Raw genomic sequence first — 18,062 nt, 5'->3', positions numbered from 1 at the left:
CACCACACCACCCTCACACAACCCCCTCACAAACCCCACGCCACCCCCTTACCATCCCCTTCCCACTCCCACAACACCCACACAGCACCCCAACATGCAATCCAATCATATGTCATGTCTTGTGTCTTGCAGTATCATCTGCCGATGAAGCCAGCCCTCTGGACTCCCCCATACCCAACCCCAACACCAAGCAGATTCCAGTGATGAGGCGGCAGAAGGCAATGGATAGTAAAGAGAGCCCCCAAACACCAGCCCGAGACACCCCGGAACATCAGTCCGGGGACAACACTGTCTTCCCATCACAGCTGTCACCAACAGCCTCCTCCATCCCAGAGACACTCACCTCGGTTGGGAACTTTAGAGTCTCCTAGGGCACTTTCTGGTGTGCACCACACACATGCTGAAGTACATCAGGCGGATGTAAGAATTCCGAGGGGGAGGATGGTTGGAGGGCACCCGACCTCAGGGACTAGCTGCTGTACAGACAGGTCTGAAGCTTTTGAAAGGGCGGTCCCATCGATAATGGAGATGCAGACACAGAACAAGGGACTACATGAGGTGCTGTCAGTAAACACTCAGCGCGGGATTCTCTCACCCAGGGGCCGGGCCGGAGAATTGCTAAGACGGGTTCAAATCGCGCCATGCCGCCCCGATGCCGGTCCACCAATTCTCAGGAGAGCGGAGAATCGGCGGCTTTGGCGCCAGCGCGGTCAGCGTGGCACCGGTCAGGGGCCGCTCTATGTGGCCCGTCCCCGCAATCCTTCACCCGGGATGGGATGAGCGGCCATGCAAACAAAGCTGAGTCCCGCCTTTGCCATTCACACCTGCTCTTACCCGGCGGACCTCAGCATGGATGCATCCGGGGTGGTGGGGGAAGGGGGGTCCGACTCCGGTGGGGGCCTCCTCTGTGGTAGGCCAGCCTCTTGGCCTGGGGGCCTCTTTTACTCTGCGCTGGCCCCTGTGGCCATACGCCATGTTGCATCGGGGCCGGCGCAGAGAAGGGAGCCACTGCACATGCGCGGCAATCACGCCGGTCCCACTGCGCATGTGCGCGTTGGCGCCGGTCCCACTGCGCATGTGCAGACCTGCGGCGCTCATTTGATGCCGGGGATCTGCAGCTGAAGCGGCGTGTGTTGCTGTGCCCTGTAGGGGTCAGAATTGCTGCTCCTGAGGCCATGTTGACGCCGTTGAGATATGCGACGGCATCAACACTTAGCCTCAGGATCTGAGAATCCCGCCCTCAGTGTCTGCAGGTGCAGTTGGAGCAGTCTAACCGTATGCAGGGGCAGGAGGCTGTGCTGACAATACCTCCCACCCAGGCCAACACAGAACGGTCCGCGGTGGAAGCCTTGGGGGTGGACGTATCACCCATGGGTCAGAATGTCTAAGGCCTGGGGCACTCTGAGGGCGGTGGCCGAGGCACAGGACACGGCTGCCCTGTTACAGTCAGCTATGTATCAGGGCCCCCTGAACGTTGCAAGAGCGCTCCAGAGTTTGGCCCAGTCACAACGGGTTGTGGCTAAGGGCGGCTCCGGCATTGCCTGGGCGCGAGCTGACCTGCACCAGTCCCAAAGGGAGGTGGAAAAGTCACTGAGTGAGATGGCACAGTCGCAGAGGGAGGTGGCCAAGTCCTTGTGCTCCATGGCTGCGAGCATGGAGGCCCGTGTTGAGTCGAGAGTGTGCCTCCAGCACCTGCGTCGCCAGGTGATGGGGAGTCCCAGGAGTTTGTTCCAGACACGCCCCTGTTCCACGAAGTAGCCCTGGGAGGATCAGGTGATGGGGACCATACTGGTGACTCCCGCAGGGGAGGTGCCGAACACCACAGGACCTCAGACTTTCCCCCTCCTGTCCATGATGCATTCGATGGGCAGTGGGTAGAACAGGGTGGCAGCACATCACTTCGGACACCCGAGCAACTGCTGGGCCGATCCAGTGCCTATCGCTCCTGAGTACAGCTGCCAAAGGGGACCCAGGTCACAGGGCGCGGTTCACAGTAGGTAGCCTCCACTCCTGGTGTACAGCCTGGGGGTCCACCTCGATGTAGCGTAGGGCCTATAAGGCCAGAAAGGTAGACACCAGTTAAGAGGGCATGGCTGCAGCACATAGGATTGCATTATGGTCTTGTGCACAAACCGTTAAAGAGATGTTCACATGTTCTTTGTAAAATAAACACCTGTGTACAAAATTCCAACCTGTATTCCAGTGTTCCATCAGAAAGGTGTGCGAGATGGGCTGAGCTGGGCTAGGCTGGGCTGGGATGGACTGGTCTGGGCTGGGCTGGGTAGGACTTGGCTGGTCTGGCTGCAGAGAGGAGCACTCGGCCATGAACCTGGATTGTCGATTGGTAACCCCCCATGTAATTATGGCTGATGATCTGGGTTAATTCTCCACAGATGGAGGAGACAACAGGTATAATGAGGCCCATGCCACAATAAGTATGATAGGTCACTCTGAATTCTTGTTTTAGATAACTAGTGGAACCCTGCAGTACAGCAGAGTATGAATCTCAGGAATCATCGTGACTGTGGAGTGCAATGCACCCTTGTGAGAAAGAAATTTTTACTGCTTCTGGAAGCTCAAAGTGTTCATGAGGAAGAAGAGGTGGACACACACAGAAATCCTCTGGGCAACATGAGTGAGGTAAGCAGGAAGGAGAAAATGGGTAATCGTGATAGCCAGCAGCCAGAGAAAGGAGTAAGTAACTGGTAGGAGGAAATAATGTGTGCTTTCAATAAAGAATGAAAGGTCAACTCACAGTTCATGCACTCTCAACATCCTTCAAGATCAAAGGCTTTTCCTGCAAGTTTCTCAATGAGACCAAAATCTTCAGTACCTCCTGCTGTCATCCAAACCACCACACATTGAAAGTATGAGCAGAAATGATGTCTAAGATTGATGTGTACATGGAATTTTTTTTTACATAGAATTTACAGTGCAGAAGGAGGCCATTCGGCCCATCGAGTCTGCACCGGCTCCTGGAAAGAGCACCCTACCCAAGGTTAACACCTCCACCCTATCCCCATAACCCAGTAACCCCACCCAACACTAAGGGCAATTTTGGACACTAAGGGCAATTTAGCATGGCCAATCCATCTAACCTGTACATCTTTGGACTGTGGGAGGAAACCGGAGCACCCGGAGGAAACCGACACACACACGGGGAGGATGTGCAGACTCCGCACAGACAGTGACCCAAGCCGGGAATTGAACCTGGGACCCTGGAGCTGTGAAGCGATTGCGCTATCCACAATGCTACCGTGCTGCCCACTACGTATCATGTTTACAGCACAATTCACTAAATTGTGTGTAAACTTCAAATCATCCGAGGAGCAATGACTTATCTACAATTAACACCGTGTCCATCTTTTGGGTCTCATAATTTATTTGCTCAAGTACCTCTTAACTTAGTTTCAGACCTGTTGGCAGTGAGGTAGTTTAAATTATTCCGTGGAGCTTTAGCCATCCTAAGTGAAGTTGCTGCCTGAGAGGGGCTCGCTTCCCTCATCATTCTCATCAGTCTCAGTTCTTTGTCCAGTGAACTGCATTCTGGGTCTTGATTAACTTTGCACTGACTGAATTTCTGGCCTGGCAGGTGATGGAATGGCAAAATGTGTGGATCTAGAAGTTAGTGGATGGTCATTAAATGGTCACCATCTTTGTCCAAGAAGTCATTTCTAACATTTCCTTGAAGCAGTAGTTGCTGAGTGCAAGGGCATTTCAGTATCTTTGGCAAAGCACATAAAATAGAGACTATGCATGATGGGCCTTGTCCAACTGTTACCTAATGTCTGCGACCAACTTATGTTCAACCATCCCATTTTACATAACCTGTCCAGTCTGTCCGTCCATGATATTTAAGGCCTTCTCCTCCTTTGAACTCAGATTTCACACTCCTTCATCTGTGTTTATGGGTGAGCTTTTCCTTTGGAGAGATTAAAAAACTTTGATGGAATGTAAGTGGCAAGGACACTTAGGGCCATTGAACATCCCATGAGGATGCAATGAGAAGGTCCATTGTCTGTGAAGGCCCATATGACAGACCAGAGAGTCAACATGATGATAATTAAGATGGTTCTTAAGTGCTAGCAAAGGTTTTCCTTGACATAAATTAAAGGTTATTTCAATCAGGAATGATGGAATAGGCTGGGGCTCTTTCCTCCAGAAGAGAAAAGACTGAGAAGTGACTTGATGGAAGTCTTCAAGATTCTGAAAGGGTTTGATGGGCACCGAGCAGATGTTTCCACCTGTTAGTGAGTCAAGAACTAACAGCTATAAATAGAAGATAGTAGCTCATAGATCCGATCAGCAATTCAGAAAAAGCTTCTTTAACCTAGAGAGTGGTGAGAATGTGGAACCTGCTACCTCAGGAAGTAGTAGAGGTGAACAGCATTCAAGGGGAAGCCAAATGAGCACTGAGGGAAGAAGGTATATAATGATGGAGTTAGATGGAGAGGGGTGGGAAGAGGTCGTGTGGAGCACAATCACTAGCATGAACCTGTCGGGCTCAATGGTCTGTTTCCATACTGATAATATTTTGACACATGTTAATTTCCCTTGCTAAAGGAGAAAGTGTATAATAGATCAATTGGTTAATTGAAAGCTTTAGAAGCAGAGGGAGGGCAAAAGGAAGAGTCGTGTTGAACAAAAAGTGAAAACACTCAGGTGCCAAAAGTACCAGTCTCTGAACTCCCACAGGTAGTCACTTAAATCAAGCTAATCTGGTACAGAGGGTTGCTTGAGGAAATATTCCAACAGTATTTTAAATAGAGAATAAAAGTTGTAAAAACCTAATTTGGAATGTGAACATGATCTTTAACAGAGTGCATTATTTTCCAGAACATTATTTGGAGAAAGATCATGGGCGAAACTCTCCGACCCCCAGCAGGGTCGGAGAATCGCTTGGGGGCGCCTAACATCCCGCCCCCGCCGTGGCAGAGATTCTCCACCATCCAGGAAGTGGCGGGGGCAGGACTCTCGCCACTCCGATCGGAGAGGCCCCTGCGGCGATTCTCCGGCCCGGATGGGCCGAAGTCCCGCCGCTGGGAGGCCTCTCCCGCCGCCGAGGTTTAAACCACCTCTGGAACGGCGGGCTCAGCGGCGCGAGCAGGCCCCCGGGGTCCTGGGGGGGCGGGGGGGCGATCGAACCCCGGGGCCCCCCCCCTCAGAGTCCGGGCCAGTGCCCTGGCTGCAGTAGTTTCTTCTGCGTCCGCCACGGCCTCCACCATGGCGGATGCAGAAGAGAACCCCACATCGCGCATGCACCGACAATGACGTCAGCGGCCAGCTGCCACTGACGTCACTGCCGGCGCATGTGCGGACCGGCGAAAGCTTTTCGGCCAGCCCCGCTGCCGGGGGCGCCGGTTTTTTGCGCCCGTCTTCAGGTGGCAACCGCTCCGGCGCGGGGCTGGCCCCCAAAGGTGGGGAGAATTCCCCACCTTTGGGGAGGCGCAACCCCTGAGTGGTTGGCGCCACTCCCCTACTCCAGGACCCTCCGTCACGCCGGGTAGGGAAGAATGCCGCCCCATGTGTGAGATTCTCTGACCCCCCCCCCCCCCGGCTGGGTCAGAGAATCCCCGGATGGCGGCTTGAATCCCGCGTATTCTCCGGCGCCGGTATTCGGGCGGGGGCGGGGATCACGCCGCGCCGGTCGGGGGCCATTGGCAGCACCCCCCGCCCCCAGCAATTCTCCGGGCCCCGATGGGCCATGCCACCGCAGTTTCTGGCCAGTCCCGCCGGCATGGATTGGACATGGTCCCACACGGCGGGACCTGGCAGGTAAATTGCCAGGTGTGGTTCTCGGGGGGGCGAGGGGGGATCCAACCCCATGGGGGGGGCGGGGGGCACGGTGGCCTGGACCGCGATTGGAGCCCACCAATCTGCGGGCGGGCCTGTGCCGTGGGGGCACGCCTTCCTTCCATGCAGGCCCCTGTAGGGCTCCACCATGGCCGACGCGGAGAAGACAGCCCCCTGCGCATGCGCTAGAATAAAACGGCTGGTCTGCGCATGCGCTGAACCATGCCGGTGGTTCTGCGCATGTGCTAACTCGCGCAGTCCTTTCGGCACCAGCTGGCGCGGCACCAACCCCTCCGCCACTGGCCTAGATTTAATAGCCTCCTAATTTTGGTTGTAGCAATGGATGTCCAGTAATTTCTCAAAAAAGGCTCACCTCTGTTCTCACAGACTGCCATCCCATTTCTAACCTCTCTTTCCTCCCCAAAGACTTCAATGAGTTGCCACGCCCAGACTCTGCCCTGCTCCCCACAAAGTCCCTGTTTAATTCCTCTAATGCCCCTTCTAACAGCATCAAAATGGCCCTAATAAATGTCATGAATTAAACCTTTTGCGTTACAGTGACCATGGTGACTAGCCCTCCTTGTCACCTTCTACATTTCTACAATGACCACATTATCCTTCTACAATGTCTCCGTTTCATTGTCCAGTTCAGAGAGAAAGCTCCAGCTTGGTTTCAATCTTACCTGTCCACTTCTACACAGAACATAGAACATACAGTGCAGAAGGAGGCCATTTGGCCCATCGAGTCTGCACCGATCCACTTAAGCCCTTGCTTCCACCCTATCCCCGTAACCCAATAACTCCTCCTAATCTTTTTTCGTCACTCAGGGCAATTTATCATGGCCAATCCACCTCACCTGCACGTCTTTGGACTGTGGGAGGAAACCAGAGCACCCAGAGGAAATCCACGTAGACACGGGGAGAACATGCAGACTCCGCACAGACAGTGACCCAGCGGGGAATCGAACCTGGGACCCTGGCACTGTGAAGCCACAGTGCTATCCACTGGTGTTACCGTGCTGCCCGCTTCTAGCCACAGCATTTCCACCCGCCCATCCTCAAATACCTCTAAATTCTCTCTCAGATCACCCTTCCTTAACTATATGCTCCCTCTTGTAGAAATTATTCAGGGACATGGGATCAGTCATCATTTAGGAAATTCGAAGCGGGGGGCAGCGCGGTGGCGCAGTGGTTAACACTGCTGTCTCACGGCGCCAAGGACCCAGGTTCGATCCCAACCCCAGGTCACTGTCCATATGGAGTTTGCACATTCTCCCTATGTCTGCGTGGGTCTCACCCCCACTACCCAAAGATGTGCAGGGTAGGTGGATTGGCCATGCTAAATTGTCCCTTAATTGGGAAAAAATAATTGGGTAATCCAAATTTAGAAAACAAAAAAGAAGGAAAATCGAAAGGACTTGCATCTGTTTAGCTTTTTTAAAATCATTTCAGGACCTTCCAAAGTCCTTCTCAGCCATTAAACTACTTTTGAAGAGCAGTCATTGTTGTAATGTCAGGAAATGCAAAGCCAATTTTTCAGGGCAAGGCAAATGATGAGATAATCAATTTGAATGATATTTATTGGGGGATAAATGTTGGTCAGGACACAAGAAGATATCCACTGTTGATGATAGCTAATTTTACTTTTCCGTCACCTCTCTGAATCCCTCCACTGCTCTTGCTGCAGACTGTTCAATACTCAATGACCATCCTCTCCAATGCTTTACCGAGAGAGCTGCCTCTAGATCATTGACCCCTCTATCCTTATGGCCTCAGTTGTTGACTGACAATTGCCCTCCTTTGGCACATTCTCTCTTCCTGATCCTGAGGTTGTAGGAATATTGGCTGTATGAGAACCATAGGTATTCCATCAAGGAAAAAGCCAGCATTTTCACCCTCACAGCTGTTGAGCAGTGAGATGTTCCATTTCCGCCATTGCCCACATCCAAAATTCCACCCACCCACACTGGATCGACAGTACTGCCAGCTAAAATTAAGTTTATGTACATGGCCCATTCCACCGTATGAGTGATGCTTTATTTGCCACCTCCACTCTCCCTGCCACCTTTGACTTTGTCCCATCACACTTGACCCTCCCGACACCTCTGTGCGCCTTCCCTCTGTAACCCTTGACCTTCCCGACCATCACCCTGGACACTGTGATTGTGGAAGTGGAAATGTCGTCTCTCCCCCCCGAGCCTTCCTTCATCCCCATCAAGGTTCCTGCTCTGGTTCTAGACTGTCCCTGCAACAACCGTGGACTCGCCATTATATTCCTTGACCCCTACAAGATCTTTGAATATGAGTACCTCAGAATGGACCTAGCCCCACCCCCCTCACCCCCCCTGCCCCCACTGAAATGAAATCTCAAAGACTCTGACACTCCCTCTGCCCACTAACACCCTGAGTTTGACCCATAAGACACAATGTGGACAGTACTGCCCCTGCATTTTTGGCCTCTCATTTTGTTTATCCGCATTCACTGCTCCCCCTCCCCACCTCATGAAAGATGCCAGGCCCTTTCTGCTACATATTTCGACTCTCTCCCCCCCCACCCGCTATCCTCCCTTGAAGCCCGTTTCCATTCCTCCATATCCCGACTCCACCTTCTATCCTCCCTCTTGGTTTCCTCCATGGCTCTGCTCAAAATCCTCCCACAACCCCCACACCCCATCCTCCCAATCTCCGACACGCCCTTGCCGGGCCCAAATCCCATCCAAGCTGCCATTCTCCTGCTCCCCTCCCTCGTGCCGGAGAGTTTAGAAAAACGACAACGCTGACCTCAGACACAACTTCTCAAAGCCAACGAGAGCAGGATACCTTTAAATGAAAGGGAACTGGGTATCACAAGGCCCCATGCACAACTGATGTGTTCTTGACAGTAAGACCTTGATTTCAAAAATTTTAAGATAACAAGTATTCGTGGCATGCAAATGCATTATAAATGGGAACCCATTAGGGACAGTGTATGGCCCAATCCGCCATAGCCATGGCACCAGCTGAATTTTTCATTCTGAACCCATCATTGTAACTTGGTTCCTCGAGAATTTGTTCATCCCAGCCTCTATTTCTCTTGTTCCCAAATTCTTCATTTAATTCTACCCAATGATTCCAATATTCTCCTGATTATCAGCCATCCACCACCCACACTGAACTTTATTTCAATCAAGATGGAGTTTGTTACGACCCTCTGAGCTAGTGTACAGTCAATTTCAGCCCCACATGCCCCAGAGTCACAACACAAGTGAATTAACCAATAATGCTCATAGAAATACCCAATGACTAGCCCTTCGCTGCCAAATAATTACACTCACCAGGTTTGTAAGTTTAAACACAAGTACTATTTATTTATGACAAAGCATATCATGAAATTAGCAGTCAATACAACTGGTTAATGACAAGCTAATACCTACTACCCACTTTAAGTGTCCCACCCTCTACCACGCACCCACAAGACAGACAAACATAGAAGGATGGAAAGTAGTAAAACAATAATAAGGATGAAGGTCAAAAGCTAAGAATCTTTGCTTCATATCGTGGTTCTTCAGCACTCTTTCTTCACAGCAAACTTTCTGATTAAAATCTCAGGTTTACAGCAAGTAATTCTTTTCTTTATAGAGTTATTCATTCAGGGTCCTTGTGGCTTAGAACAAATGCAGTACTCACAGGCAGCACACTTTCTGGAGACACACTTATTTCTCATCAAACTGGGCCTTCAGTTCCCGAGGTTCACCTTCAGGCCTATGTGCTTCTGGAGAGATGCTTTATTTCACTTCAAACCTTGCTTTCAGCTTGTGGTTTGCCTTCAGGCCTCTGAAGTCTCAAGAGAATGGCACCCAGACTTTCTGGAGAGAGAGTCCGCCCTCACAGTGGCCCTCTGGAGAGGATTAGTTTGATCGTTTTGGAGAGATTTAGTTACACCTCTTCATCCAGGCTGCCAGAATCAAAACTGAAACCAAACTGGAACCGCATGATGCTGAAAGCATTCCAGTGGGATCAGATCCAATCACCATCTGTTACCAGCAGAGCACAGCGTTTTGGACCAATTCACTGGCCACCAGCAAAATCAATCAAACCAAGTCCCAGCCAATCTCTGTCATTGGAGCCGGTCAGCCTACATCTCCAGTATGGACCAGCAGAGGATAACGCGTGAATTAAAGGCACAGGCTGCCTTAAAGACACATGTCCATAAATAATCCATAGATCAGAAATGTAACGTCAAAAATAAAAGAAAGTGGAAATAAGGGGATAAAGAGGGAATAAACAAGAAATACGCTTACAAGTTGGCCACATCCTACACTGCACCAGGCTTGAGCTGCCTCTCACCCTTGTTTTCATTGAACTGCATTGGCATTAAGTCCCACAATAGCTCAAATTTAAAATTCTCTATCACATGCTTATGCAACAAATCTAATCAAAGCCTTGTAAATTATTTAACTTGGGTGTTAAATATTATGTCTTACAGGTTCAAGACAGGAGTGCCTGATGTTTGTACAAATTTTTAAGTCATTTGTTTTTCAGTTTTAATATACAATTGAGGATAAGACACAATATTCAGAAGGGTATAACTTAATTGACAACGTTCAAATTGCATTATAAACTGAAAGGAAAACTTGCGATTTTGATATCTGAGATTAAATTACGGTCTTAATCCCCTCCTTTAATATCTGCTTTATTATTTTTAATTTTGAAAGGGGATCATTCAACTCAATATCCTGATCCAGCCTCCCCCCCCCCCCCCCCCTCCCCCCGGCATATCCTTTGATCTCCATCGCACCAAGTGCTATATCTAACTGCTTCTGCCGCAATGTCTTGGCAGCAACTGTTTTCTGTGGTGCCCAATTCAGGACATTCAGGATTTCTGCTGCAAGTGTTATCTCTGTGCATGCACCGGGCCCCAGTTGAGTTCCTTGCCGACTTTTCAGGTGACGGGCAGGAGGCTCAGCCATCCAGGACCCCCTGTAAAGGGGTCAATAGGTCCTGCAGACATGCTCCCAGAAGGCATTTGGAGTAGATCAGCATCATGGCCCACTCAAGAATGAAGCCCTGTGAACCTGGATTCAACGCGACATTCATATGCTCCACCTCATTCTTACAGACATTACTACAAGCCTCTCCCCTTACCAACTATTCAACCATGACAGTCACATCACACAAACACATTACACCACACTCACTGACACACTGACAGATCATGTACAAACTGGAAGGACACGACTGATTTTTAAAGCTACAGCGCAGAACCAGGTGTAAAAATATTGGTCAGATTCTGCGTTACGAGTCCGCCATGCTACTGCTGCTAGCAAGGTCGGATAATTTTGCACTGAGCCAAATTTCCCATTCATTGCAGCGGGACCAGATTTGATAAGGGGAGGGGCTTGCAGTAATGTCTGTCAGAAGGAGGGGCGTGATTCTCCCCGCCGGGCCGGAGAATAGCCAGGGGGCGGCGTGAATCCTGCCCCGCCGCCCCGACACCGGCTGCCGGATTCTCCAGCGCCGGTTTTACGGCAGGGCGGGAATCACGTCGTGCCAGTCGGGGGCTGTTGGCAGCGCCCCCCCCCCCGGCAATTCTCCGGCCTGCGATGGGCTGAGTGGCCCTCCATTTTTGGCCAGTCCCATCGGCGCATGTTACACCAGGACCGTACCGGCGGGACCTGGCTCTGCGGACGGCCTGCGGAGTCCTCGGGGGGGTGGGGGGGGGGGGGGGGGGGGCGGCGGGGGGATCTGGCCCCAGAGGGGGCCCCCACCGTGGCCTGGCCTGCAATCAGGGCCCACCGATCCACGGGCGGGGCTGTGCTGTGGGAATACGCTTTCCCTCCACGCCGGCCGGTGTAACGGTCCGCCATGGCCGGTGTGGAGAAGAACCCCCCTGCGCGTGTGCTGGAATTACGCTCGTACACGCTGGCGCTCCCGCTCATGCACCAACTCGCACAGCCGGCGGAGGCCCTTCGGCGCCTGTTGGCGCGGCCCCAAGCCCTTCGGCGCCAGCTGGCTCGACGCCAACCACGCCGCTGCTGGCCTAGCCCCTGAAGCTGCGGAGGATTCCACACCTTCCAGGCGGCCCGACGCCGGAGTGGTTCACGCCACTCCTCGGTGCCGGTATGGCCCGCCCCACAGGATAGCGGAGAATCCCGCAGGTCTGAGTTCTGATTAATAAAGATTGCTGGTAGATGATTGTGGGGGTGTGGTTAATTGCGGAGTGTCTGATATGCCTAGTGCAGTTAGTGGGCTATGATATTTGAAGGTTCACTAATCTTGACCATTCATGTGGGCTCAATTAATTTCTTTATCATTGAATCCAGGTTCTCAAGGCTTCATTCCTGAGTGGGCCATGATAGTTATCTATTCGCATTCACGGATATTGTGCGGGATTCTTCGACCCCGCCCGCGGGCTCGGAGAATCCCGGGGGGGGGGGCGGCGTGAATCCGGCCCTGCCGCCCCAACGCCACTGCCGAATTCTCTGGCACCAGAGGTTTGGTGGGGGCAGGTATCGCGCCGTGCCGGCCAGCGGCCGCTGGCAGCATCCCCCCGCTGATTCTCCGCCATGCGATGGGCTGAGCGGCCGCCCGTTTTCGGCCGTCCCGCCAACGTAAATCAAACCAGGTCCCTACCGCTGGGACCTGGCTCTGCGGATGGCCTGCGGAGTCCTCGAGGGGGTGGGGGGCGGCGGGGGGATCTGGCCCCAGGGAGTGCCCCCATGGTGGCCTGGCCCACGATCAGGGCCCACCGATCCACGGGCGGGCCTGTGCTGTGGGGGCACTCTTTCCCTCCACGCTGGCTGCTGTTAACCTCTGCCATGGCTGACACGGGGAAGAACCCCCTCCGCTCCCGCGCATGCGCCAACTCGTGGAGGCCCTTCGGCGCTGGTTGCCGCAGCGCCAAGCCCTTCTGCGCCGGCTGGCGCGGAGCCAACCCTGCTGGCGCTGGCCTAGCCCCTGAAGGTGCGGAGGATTCCGTGCCTTCCGGGCGGCCCGACGCCGGAGTGGGTCATGCCAATCCTCGGCACCGGTACGGCCCAACCCGCCGGGTATTGGAGAATCCGCCCATTGAGTTGAATGATCAGCTGTGATCATAATAAATGGCAGAGCAGGTTTAAAGGGCGGAATGGCCTCCTTCTGCTCCTATTTACTATGTCTCTCAACCGATGGCCCACGAGCAGTTTAGCTAGTGTGACTCCCATGGTAGAAATAGGGGTTGGGTTGTACAACAACAAAGTATTAGCCAACCTCTGGCGAAGCGGTTTATCAAATTGCTTTTTCATGGCATTCTTGAAAGTTTGAACGGCCTCTCAGCCAAACCATTTCACTCTGGGTGGTAGGGGGCTGTCCTCTTATGTTGTGTGCCATTTGCTCTCACAAAAACGTGGAAATCATTGCCAGTGAAGGGGGTGCCATTGTCTGAAATAATTGACAAGGAAAACCCATGAATGGAAAACAGGCGGCACCGAGGCTGTGGTCCCCATCTCCTGAACTGATAGATAAGTGGGCATCTACCAGCACCAAAAGCATCTTACCCATAAATGGGGCAGCATAGTCAACGTGGACCCTCGTTCACAGGCCATTCCCTGGGGTGAAGAATGGTGGAAGGCAGCAAAGGTTGTTGCATTTGCCGAGGGTGGCACCATTGTACTAGTTCTTCAATGGCTTTGCCTGGCCACTAGACATAACTGTTCACCAACAACTTCATCTTTGGTCTGTCCTGGATGGGCACTTTGTAATTCTTGAAGCAGGTGCCCCGTGACCTGAGGCAGGATGAATACCTGTGATCCCCGGAGAATCGCGGCATCTTCACATGTCAACTTGTCTTCAGGAGTGAAGTAGGGCATCAACTGTTCAGACGTCTCGTATCGCCAACCAGACTGTATCACTTATTTAACCTTCGAAAGAATACGGTCTCTTTGGGTCCAGCTGTGATATTTCCCGTGGACACTGATAAGTTTAGGGCTGGAGTGATCTCCTGAGGTATCGGTGGAGGTGGAATTCTCTAGGCATGGGCAAGCGACTTAATGCATCCACATTAATAATTTGCATCTCAGGCCAGTGCTGAAAAGCATAGTTGAAAGCCGCCAACAGCAGGGCCCCACACTGCACTCTCATGGAGTCAATGGGCGGAATGGTCTTATTTTCTTTTAAAAGGCCCAGTACTCAATTGTGGTCAATCATTATGTCGAACCATCGACTGTACACATATTGGTGGAATTTCGTCACACCGAATATAACCACTAAGTTGAACATAACCACTAAGCCCTCCTTCTCAATCTTGGTGTATTTTCATTCAACTTCAGAAACAATCCTTGAGGCAAAGATAATAGGGTGTTCTGAAGCATTTGGTGGGATAAAACATCCCCTATACCTTAAGGGGAAGCGTCAGCAGGATTCGGCCGATCACAATGCACCAAGAAGTTTGAAGACTGTAATGCTTGCTTCACGACTCAGAATGTGCTTCCTCTTCGGCGCTCTCCATTGCCACCACTGAACTTCCTTAATAGCTGGTGTAATGGCGCCAATATTGTGGCTAGATTCGAAATAACCTTCCGTAGCATTTGACCATACCAAGGAAGCACTTAAACTGACAGACATATTTGGATGCTGGGCCATCTCATATGGCCTTAATCTAGGGCAGCACGGTAATGTAGTGGTTAGCACTGCTGCCTCACTGCCAGGGACTTGGGTTCGATTCCCACCTTGGGTGACTGTCTTGGGTGACTTGGGTGTGGAGTTTACACTTTTTCCCCGTGTCTGGGTGGGTTTCCTCTGGGTGCTCTGGTTTCCTTCCAAAGGTCAAAGATGTGCAAGTTAGGTGGATTGGATGTGCTAAATTGCCCCTTAGTGTGAGGTTACAGGGTGGTGGATATGGCCTGGGTGAGATGATCTTTTGAAGTTTTGGTGCGGATTTGATGCGCCAAATTACCTCTTTCTGTACTGTAGGGATTCTATGATTCTACGATTTCCTTCCAATTGGTGCAACCCTGTTGCATCACTGCAAACTCTTTGGTATGTTACATCTGAGGCAGACCCCTGCATCACAAAATCTCATTAATACTTCCTCTGGGCTGGCTCTATATTCTTCTGGTGTAGTGCCGGTGATTAGGTAAATTAACACCTTGGGAATCCCCTGGAGGAGATTATCCATCATTTGCTGGGTGATAGCGCAGGCTAAAGAGATGCCAAACAGCAACCTGGTGTACTGGAAGAGGCCTTTATGGGTATTGATTGCAGCAAACATCTGAGACTCCTCATCCAACTCTCGTTGCAGGGAGGCGTGACTGAGGTCCAACCTTGAATAGGTGAGGTCCAACACCAGATTGGCGTAGAGGCCTTCAATTTGGGGAACCAGATACTGATCGACCTGGGCAGCTTGATCTATTGTCAGCTTAAAATCCCCACAAATCCTTAGCGACCGATCAGGTTTAAGGACAGGAACTATCAGTGCTACCCACTCTGAAAACTGCACTGGCTTGATTATACCTAGCTCTTCCGACCTCTTTAGCGCTGCTTCTACCTTCTGATGCAATGAGTATGGCTGGTCTGGCTCTGAAGAACTTGGGTTCGATCCCCCCTTCATGACTGTCGGCTGCAATTGAAAACCTCAACTCATCACCAATGTAGTGGTTCGAGGCATATCCTGGAGGTTTAAAGTAAACAAAGGGGTTTAATGATGAAAGGCAAAGGCAGTTAGATAACAGGTACAGAACATAATACAACAGTGCTTTACACTCCAGCACCCTGATCCACATTACCCGGGGTCCTGCTTCAGGGCCCTATGTAAACTCCCCATTGGCCCGGGCTCGCATGCTCCCCTGTAATTGTACCCACCCCCTTAAAGGGGTTATGCTACCACAAAACTATTGTTGATTGTCGTAAAAACTCATCTGGCTTGCTAATGTGATTTAGGGAAGGAAATCTGCCTTCCTTACCTAGTCTGACCTACTTGTGGCTCCAGATTCACTTAAATGCCCTCTGAAAAGGCTAGGCAAGCCATACAGTTCAAGGGCAATTAGGAATGGGCAATAAAGGGCAGCACAGTGGCCTAGTGGTTAGCACAACCGCCTCACGGCGCTGAGGTCCCAGGTTCGATCCCGGCTCTGGGTCACTGTCCGTGTGGAGTTTGCACATTCTCCCCGTGTCTGCGTGGGTTTCGCCCCCACAACCCAAAAATGTGCAGAGTAGGTGGAATAAAAAATTTTTTTTAATTGAATTATAAATCTCTCATTTTAGAATATCAGTATCAATAGTGGAATTTGAAATTAATAGTTCTACAAGGAAGAAACTTGGAAAGTACATCCCAATCGGGTGCAATACATTATTTCATGAAGATAGTTCTTAGTTCATACATTCCTAATTAACTAAAGATGTTGTGCATGGTGTAGCAAATGAAAGAAGCATGAAATTGGACAGAATATCCAAATGGAAGAAAGGAAGTTGAGAAAGAAAAATGGAAAAGTGAGTTGTGACAGTGTGTTTACATGTAGCCTTTAAACATTAGGTAGATTAAGAGTGGGTTGGTTTAGTTCTCTTGGCTGGACAGTTGGTTCTTGAAGAGTAGGTTCAAATCCCTTACCGGCTGAAGTCATTCTTACCTCACCGCTGCCTATGTTCAGGGCAGCCATGTCACCCATTAACTACTTCTGTTACAAAACCTAATGCTTAAACTTCCATTGCGATTGCTACACCACATGGACTGCAGCGGCTCAAGAAAACAGTTCACCATCACCTTAGCACTGTGGCTTCACAGCGCCGAGGTCCCAGGTTCGATTACCGGCTGGGTCACTGTTTGTCCGGAGTCTGCACGTTCTCCCTGTGTCTGCGTGGGTTTCCTCTGCGTGCTCCGGTTTCCTCCCACAAGTCTCGAAAGACGTGCTGTTAGGTAATTTGGACATTCTGAATTCTCCCTTAGTGTACCCGAACAGGCGCCGGAATGTGGCAACTAGGGGCTTTTCACAGTAACTTCATTGCAGTGTTAATCTAAGCCTACTTTTGACAATAAAGATTATTAAATATTAGGGATGAGCAATGAATGATGGCCTATCTGGCATTGTCCACATTTCACGAGTGAATAGTAAACATCCTTGTGATGAAGGAAGATAACTGCTAGCTTCTTCATTCTGATTGTGGTTTACTAAAGTGATGAATATTCAGATTTTTTCCCTTGTTTGTTATTGAATTTTACGGAATATTTTCTTTTGTGGAATAACTGATTGAATTTTTGAATTACTTGGAACAATCTGATTTGTGCCCGAAAACATTAGTATTCACACCACTGTCAGTTTAAACATCCTGAGAAAAAAGAAAGATGGTCATTAAGTGCACATTTCTGTTTCTGAAAAGAATTTAAAAGAATTGTGATTTTATTCCTGTTTCACATGCATCTTTACATTTAAAAAATGGGTTTTAATTGCATCGACTGGTAGATGAGGAGGCATCCACATTCAATGCCCTCACAGACAGTGTTATGCAACTATGAAAGCCTGTTTGTAGTTCTTTGAGTATTAATAGTTTGACCATATATAAAAGTAGACATGATGCCCGTGTGTCATGATAATCCCCTCACATCAAGCTGTTTACTGCTCTGTTTCTTGTTGACAAAGAGCATGATAGCGTGTGCTTTTAATATCGCACACGAAAAACAGATAGGTCACTGTAAATCTGCCTATGCCTTGTTTTAGAGTTCCACGCTTAGCATTGTTTCCTAATTCCTTGTGCTTCCAACCAATGTGAAATTAGTTCTCAGACTGTGTGAAACCAATTTTGTTTTCTGTGTCAATCTCACCTCAGTTTCAATATCAAAGGTTGTCAGCTGTTGTTCTGTACTTTACAAGGGTTGAAAGGATTATTGCAGAAAGGGCTCTTTTGTCATCTACCTCAAACAACGAGAAGCCCAGTCCATCACAATTTGAGGTGAAAATTTGATTCAGTGACACCAGGTTATTGAGACATCCATAAATTGCTTTTCCTTTCTGCAGAACAGAAGTCCTGTTTGTTCTGGTTACACTGCAGTTGTTGTATATTCACATTGATTGACACATAAGAAGTGTAAACAATGCAGAAATGTTTACTCTAATTGTATTTTGGAGCAAGAACTCCCACCACTTGTTCATCTAATTGTTATTCTGCTACAAATGTAGAAAATTCACAAAGACTATTCAGCAACTGTTCTTTTTTCATCAAGCACTTCCTTATGTTTCTGAAAGCGTTCCTTCTGCCTGCTCTGCTGGATAACATTCCCTATTTCTCCCGAATGCTCCAGATGGATCCCAGGCATAGTTTGA

This window comes from Scyliorhinus canicula, chromosome 9 (assembly GCF_902713615.1).
Source record: "Scyliorhinus canicula chromosome 9, sScyCan1.1, whole genome shotgun sequence".
NCBI lineage: Eukaryota > Metazoa > Chordata > Chondrichthyes > Carcharhiniformes > Scyliorhinidae > Scyliorhinus > Scyliorhinus canicula.
The sequence above is the reverse complement of the archived record's forward strand: the minus strand, read 5'-3'. Positions refer to the sequence as shown.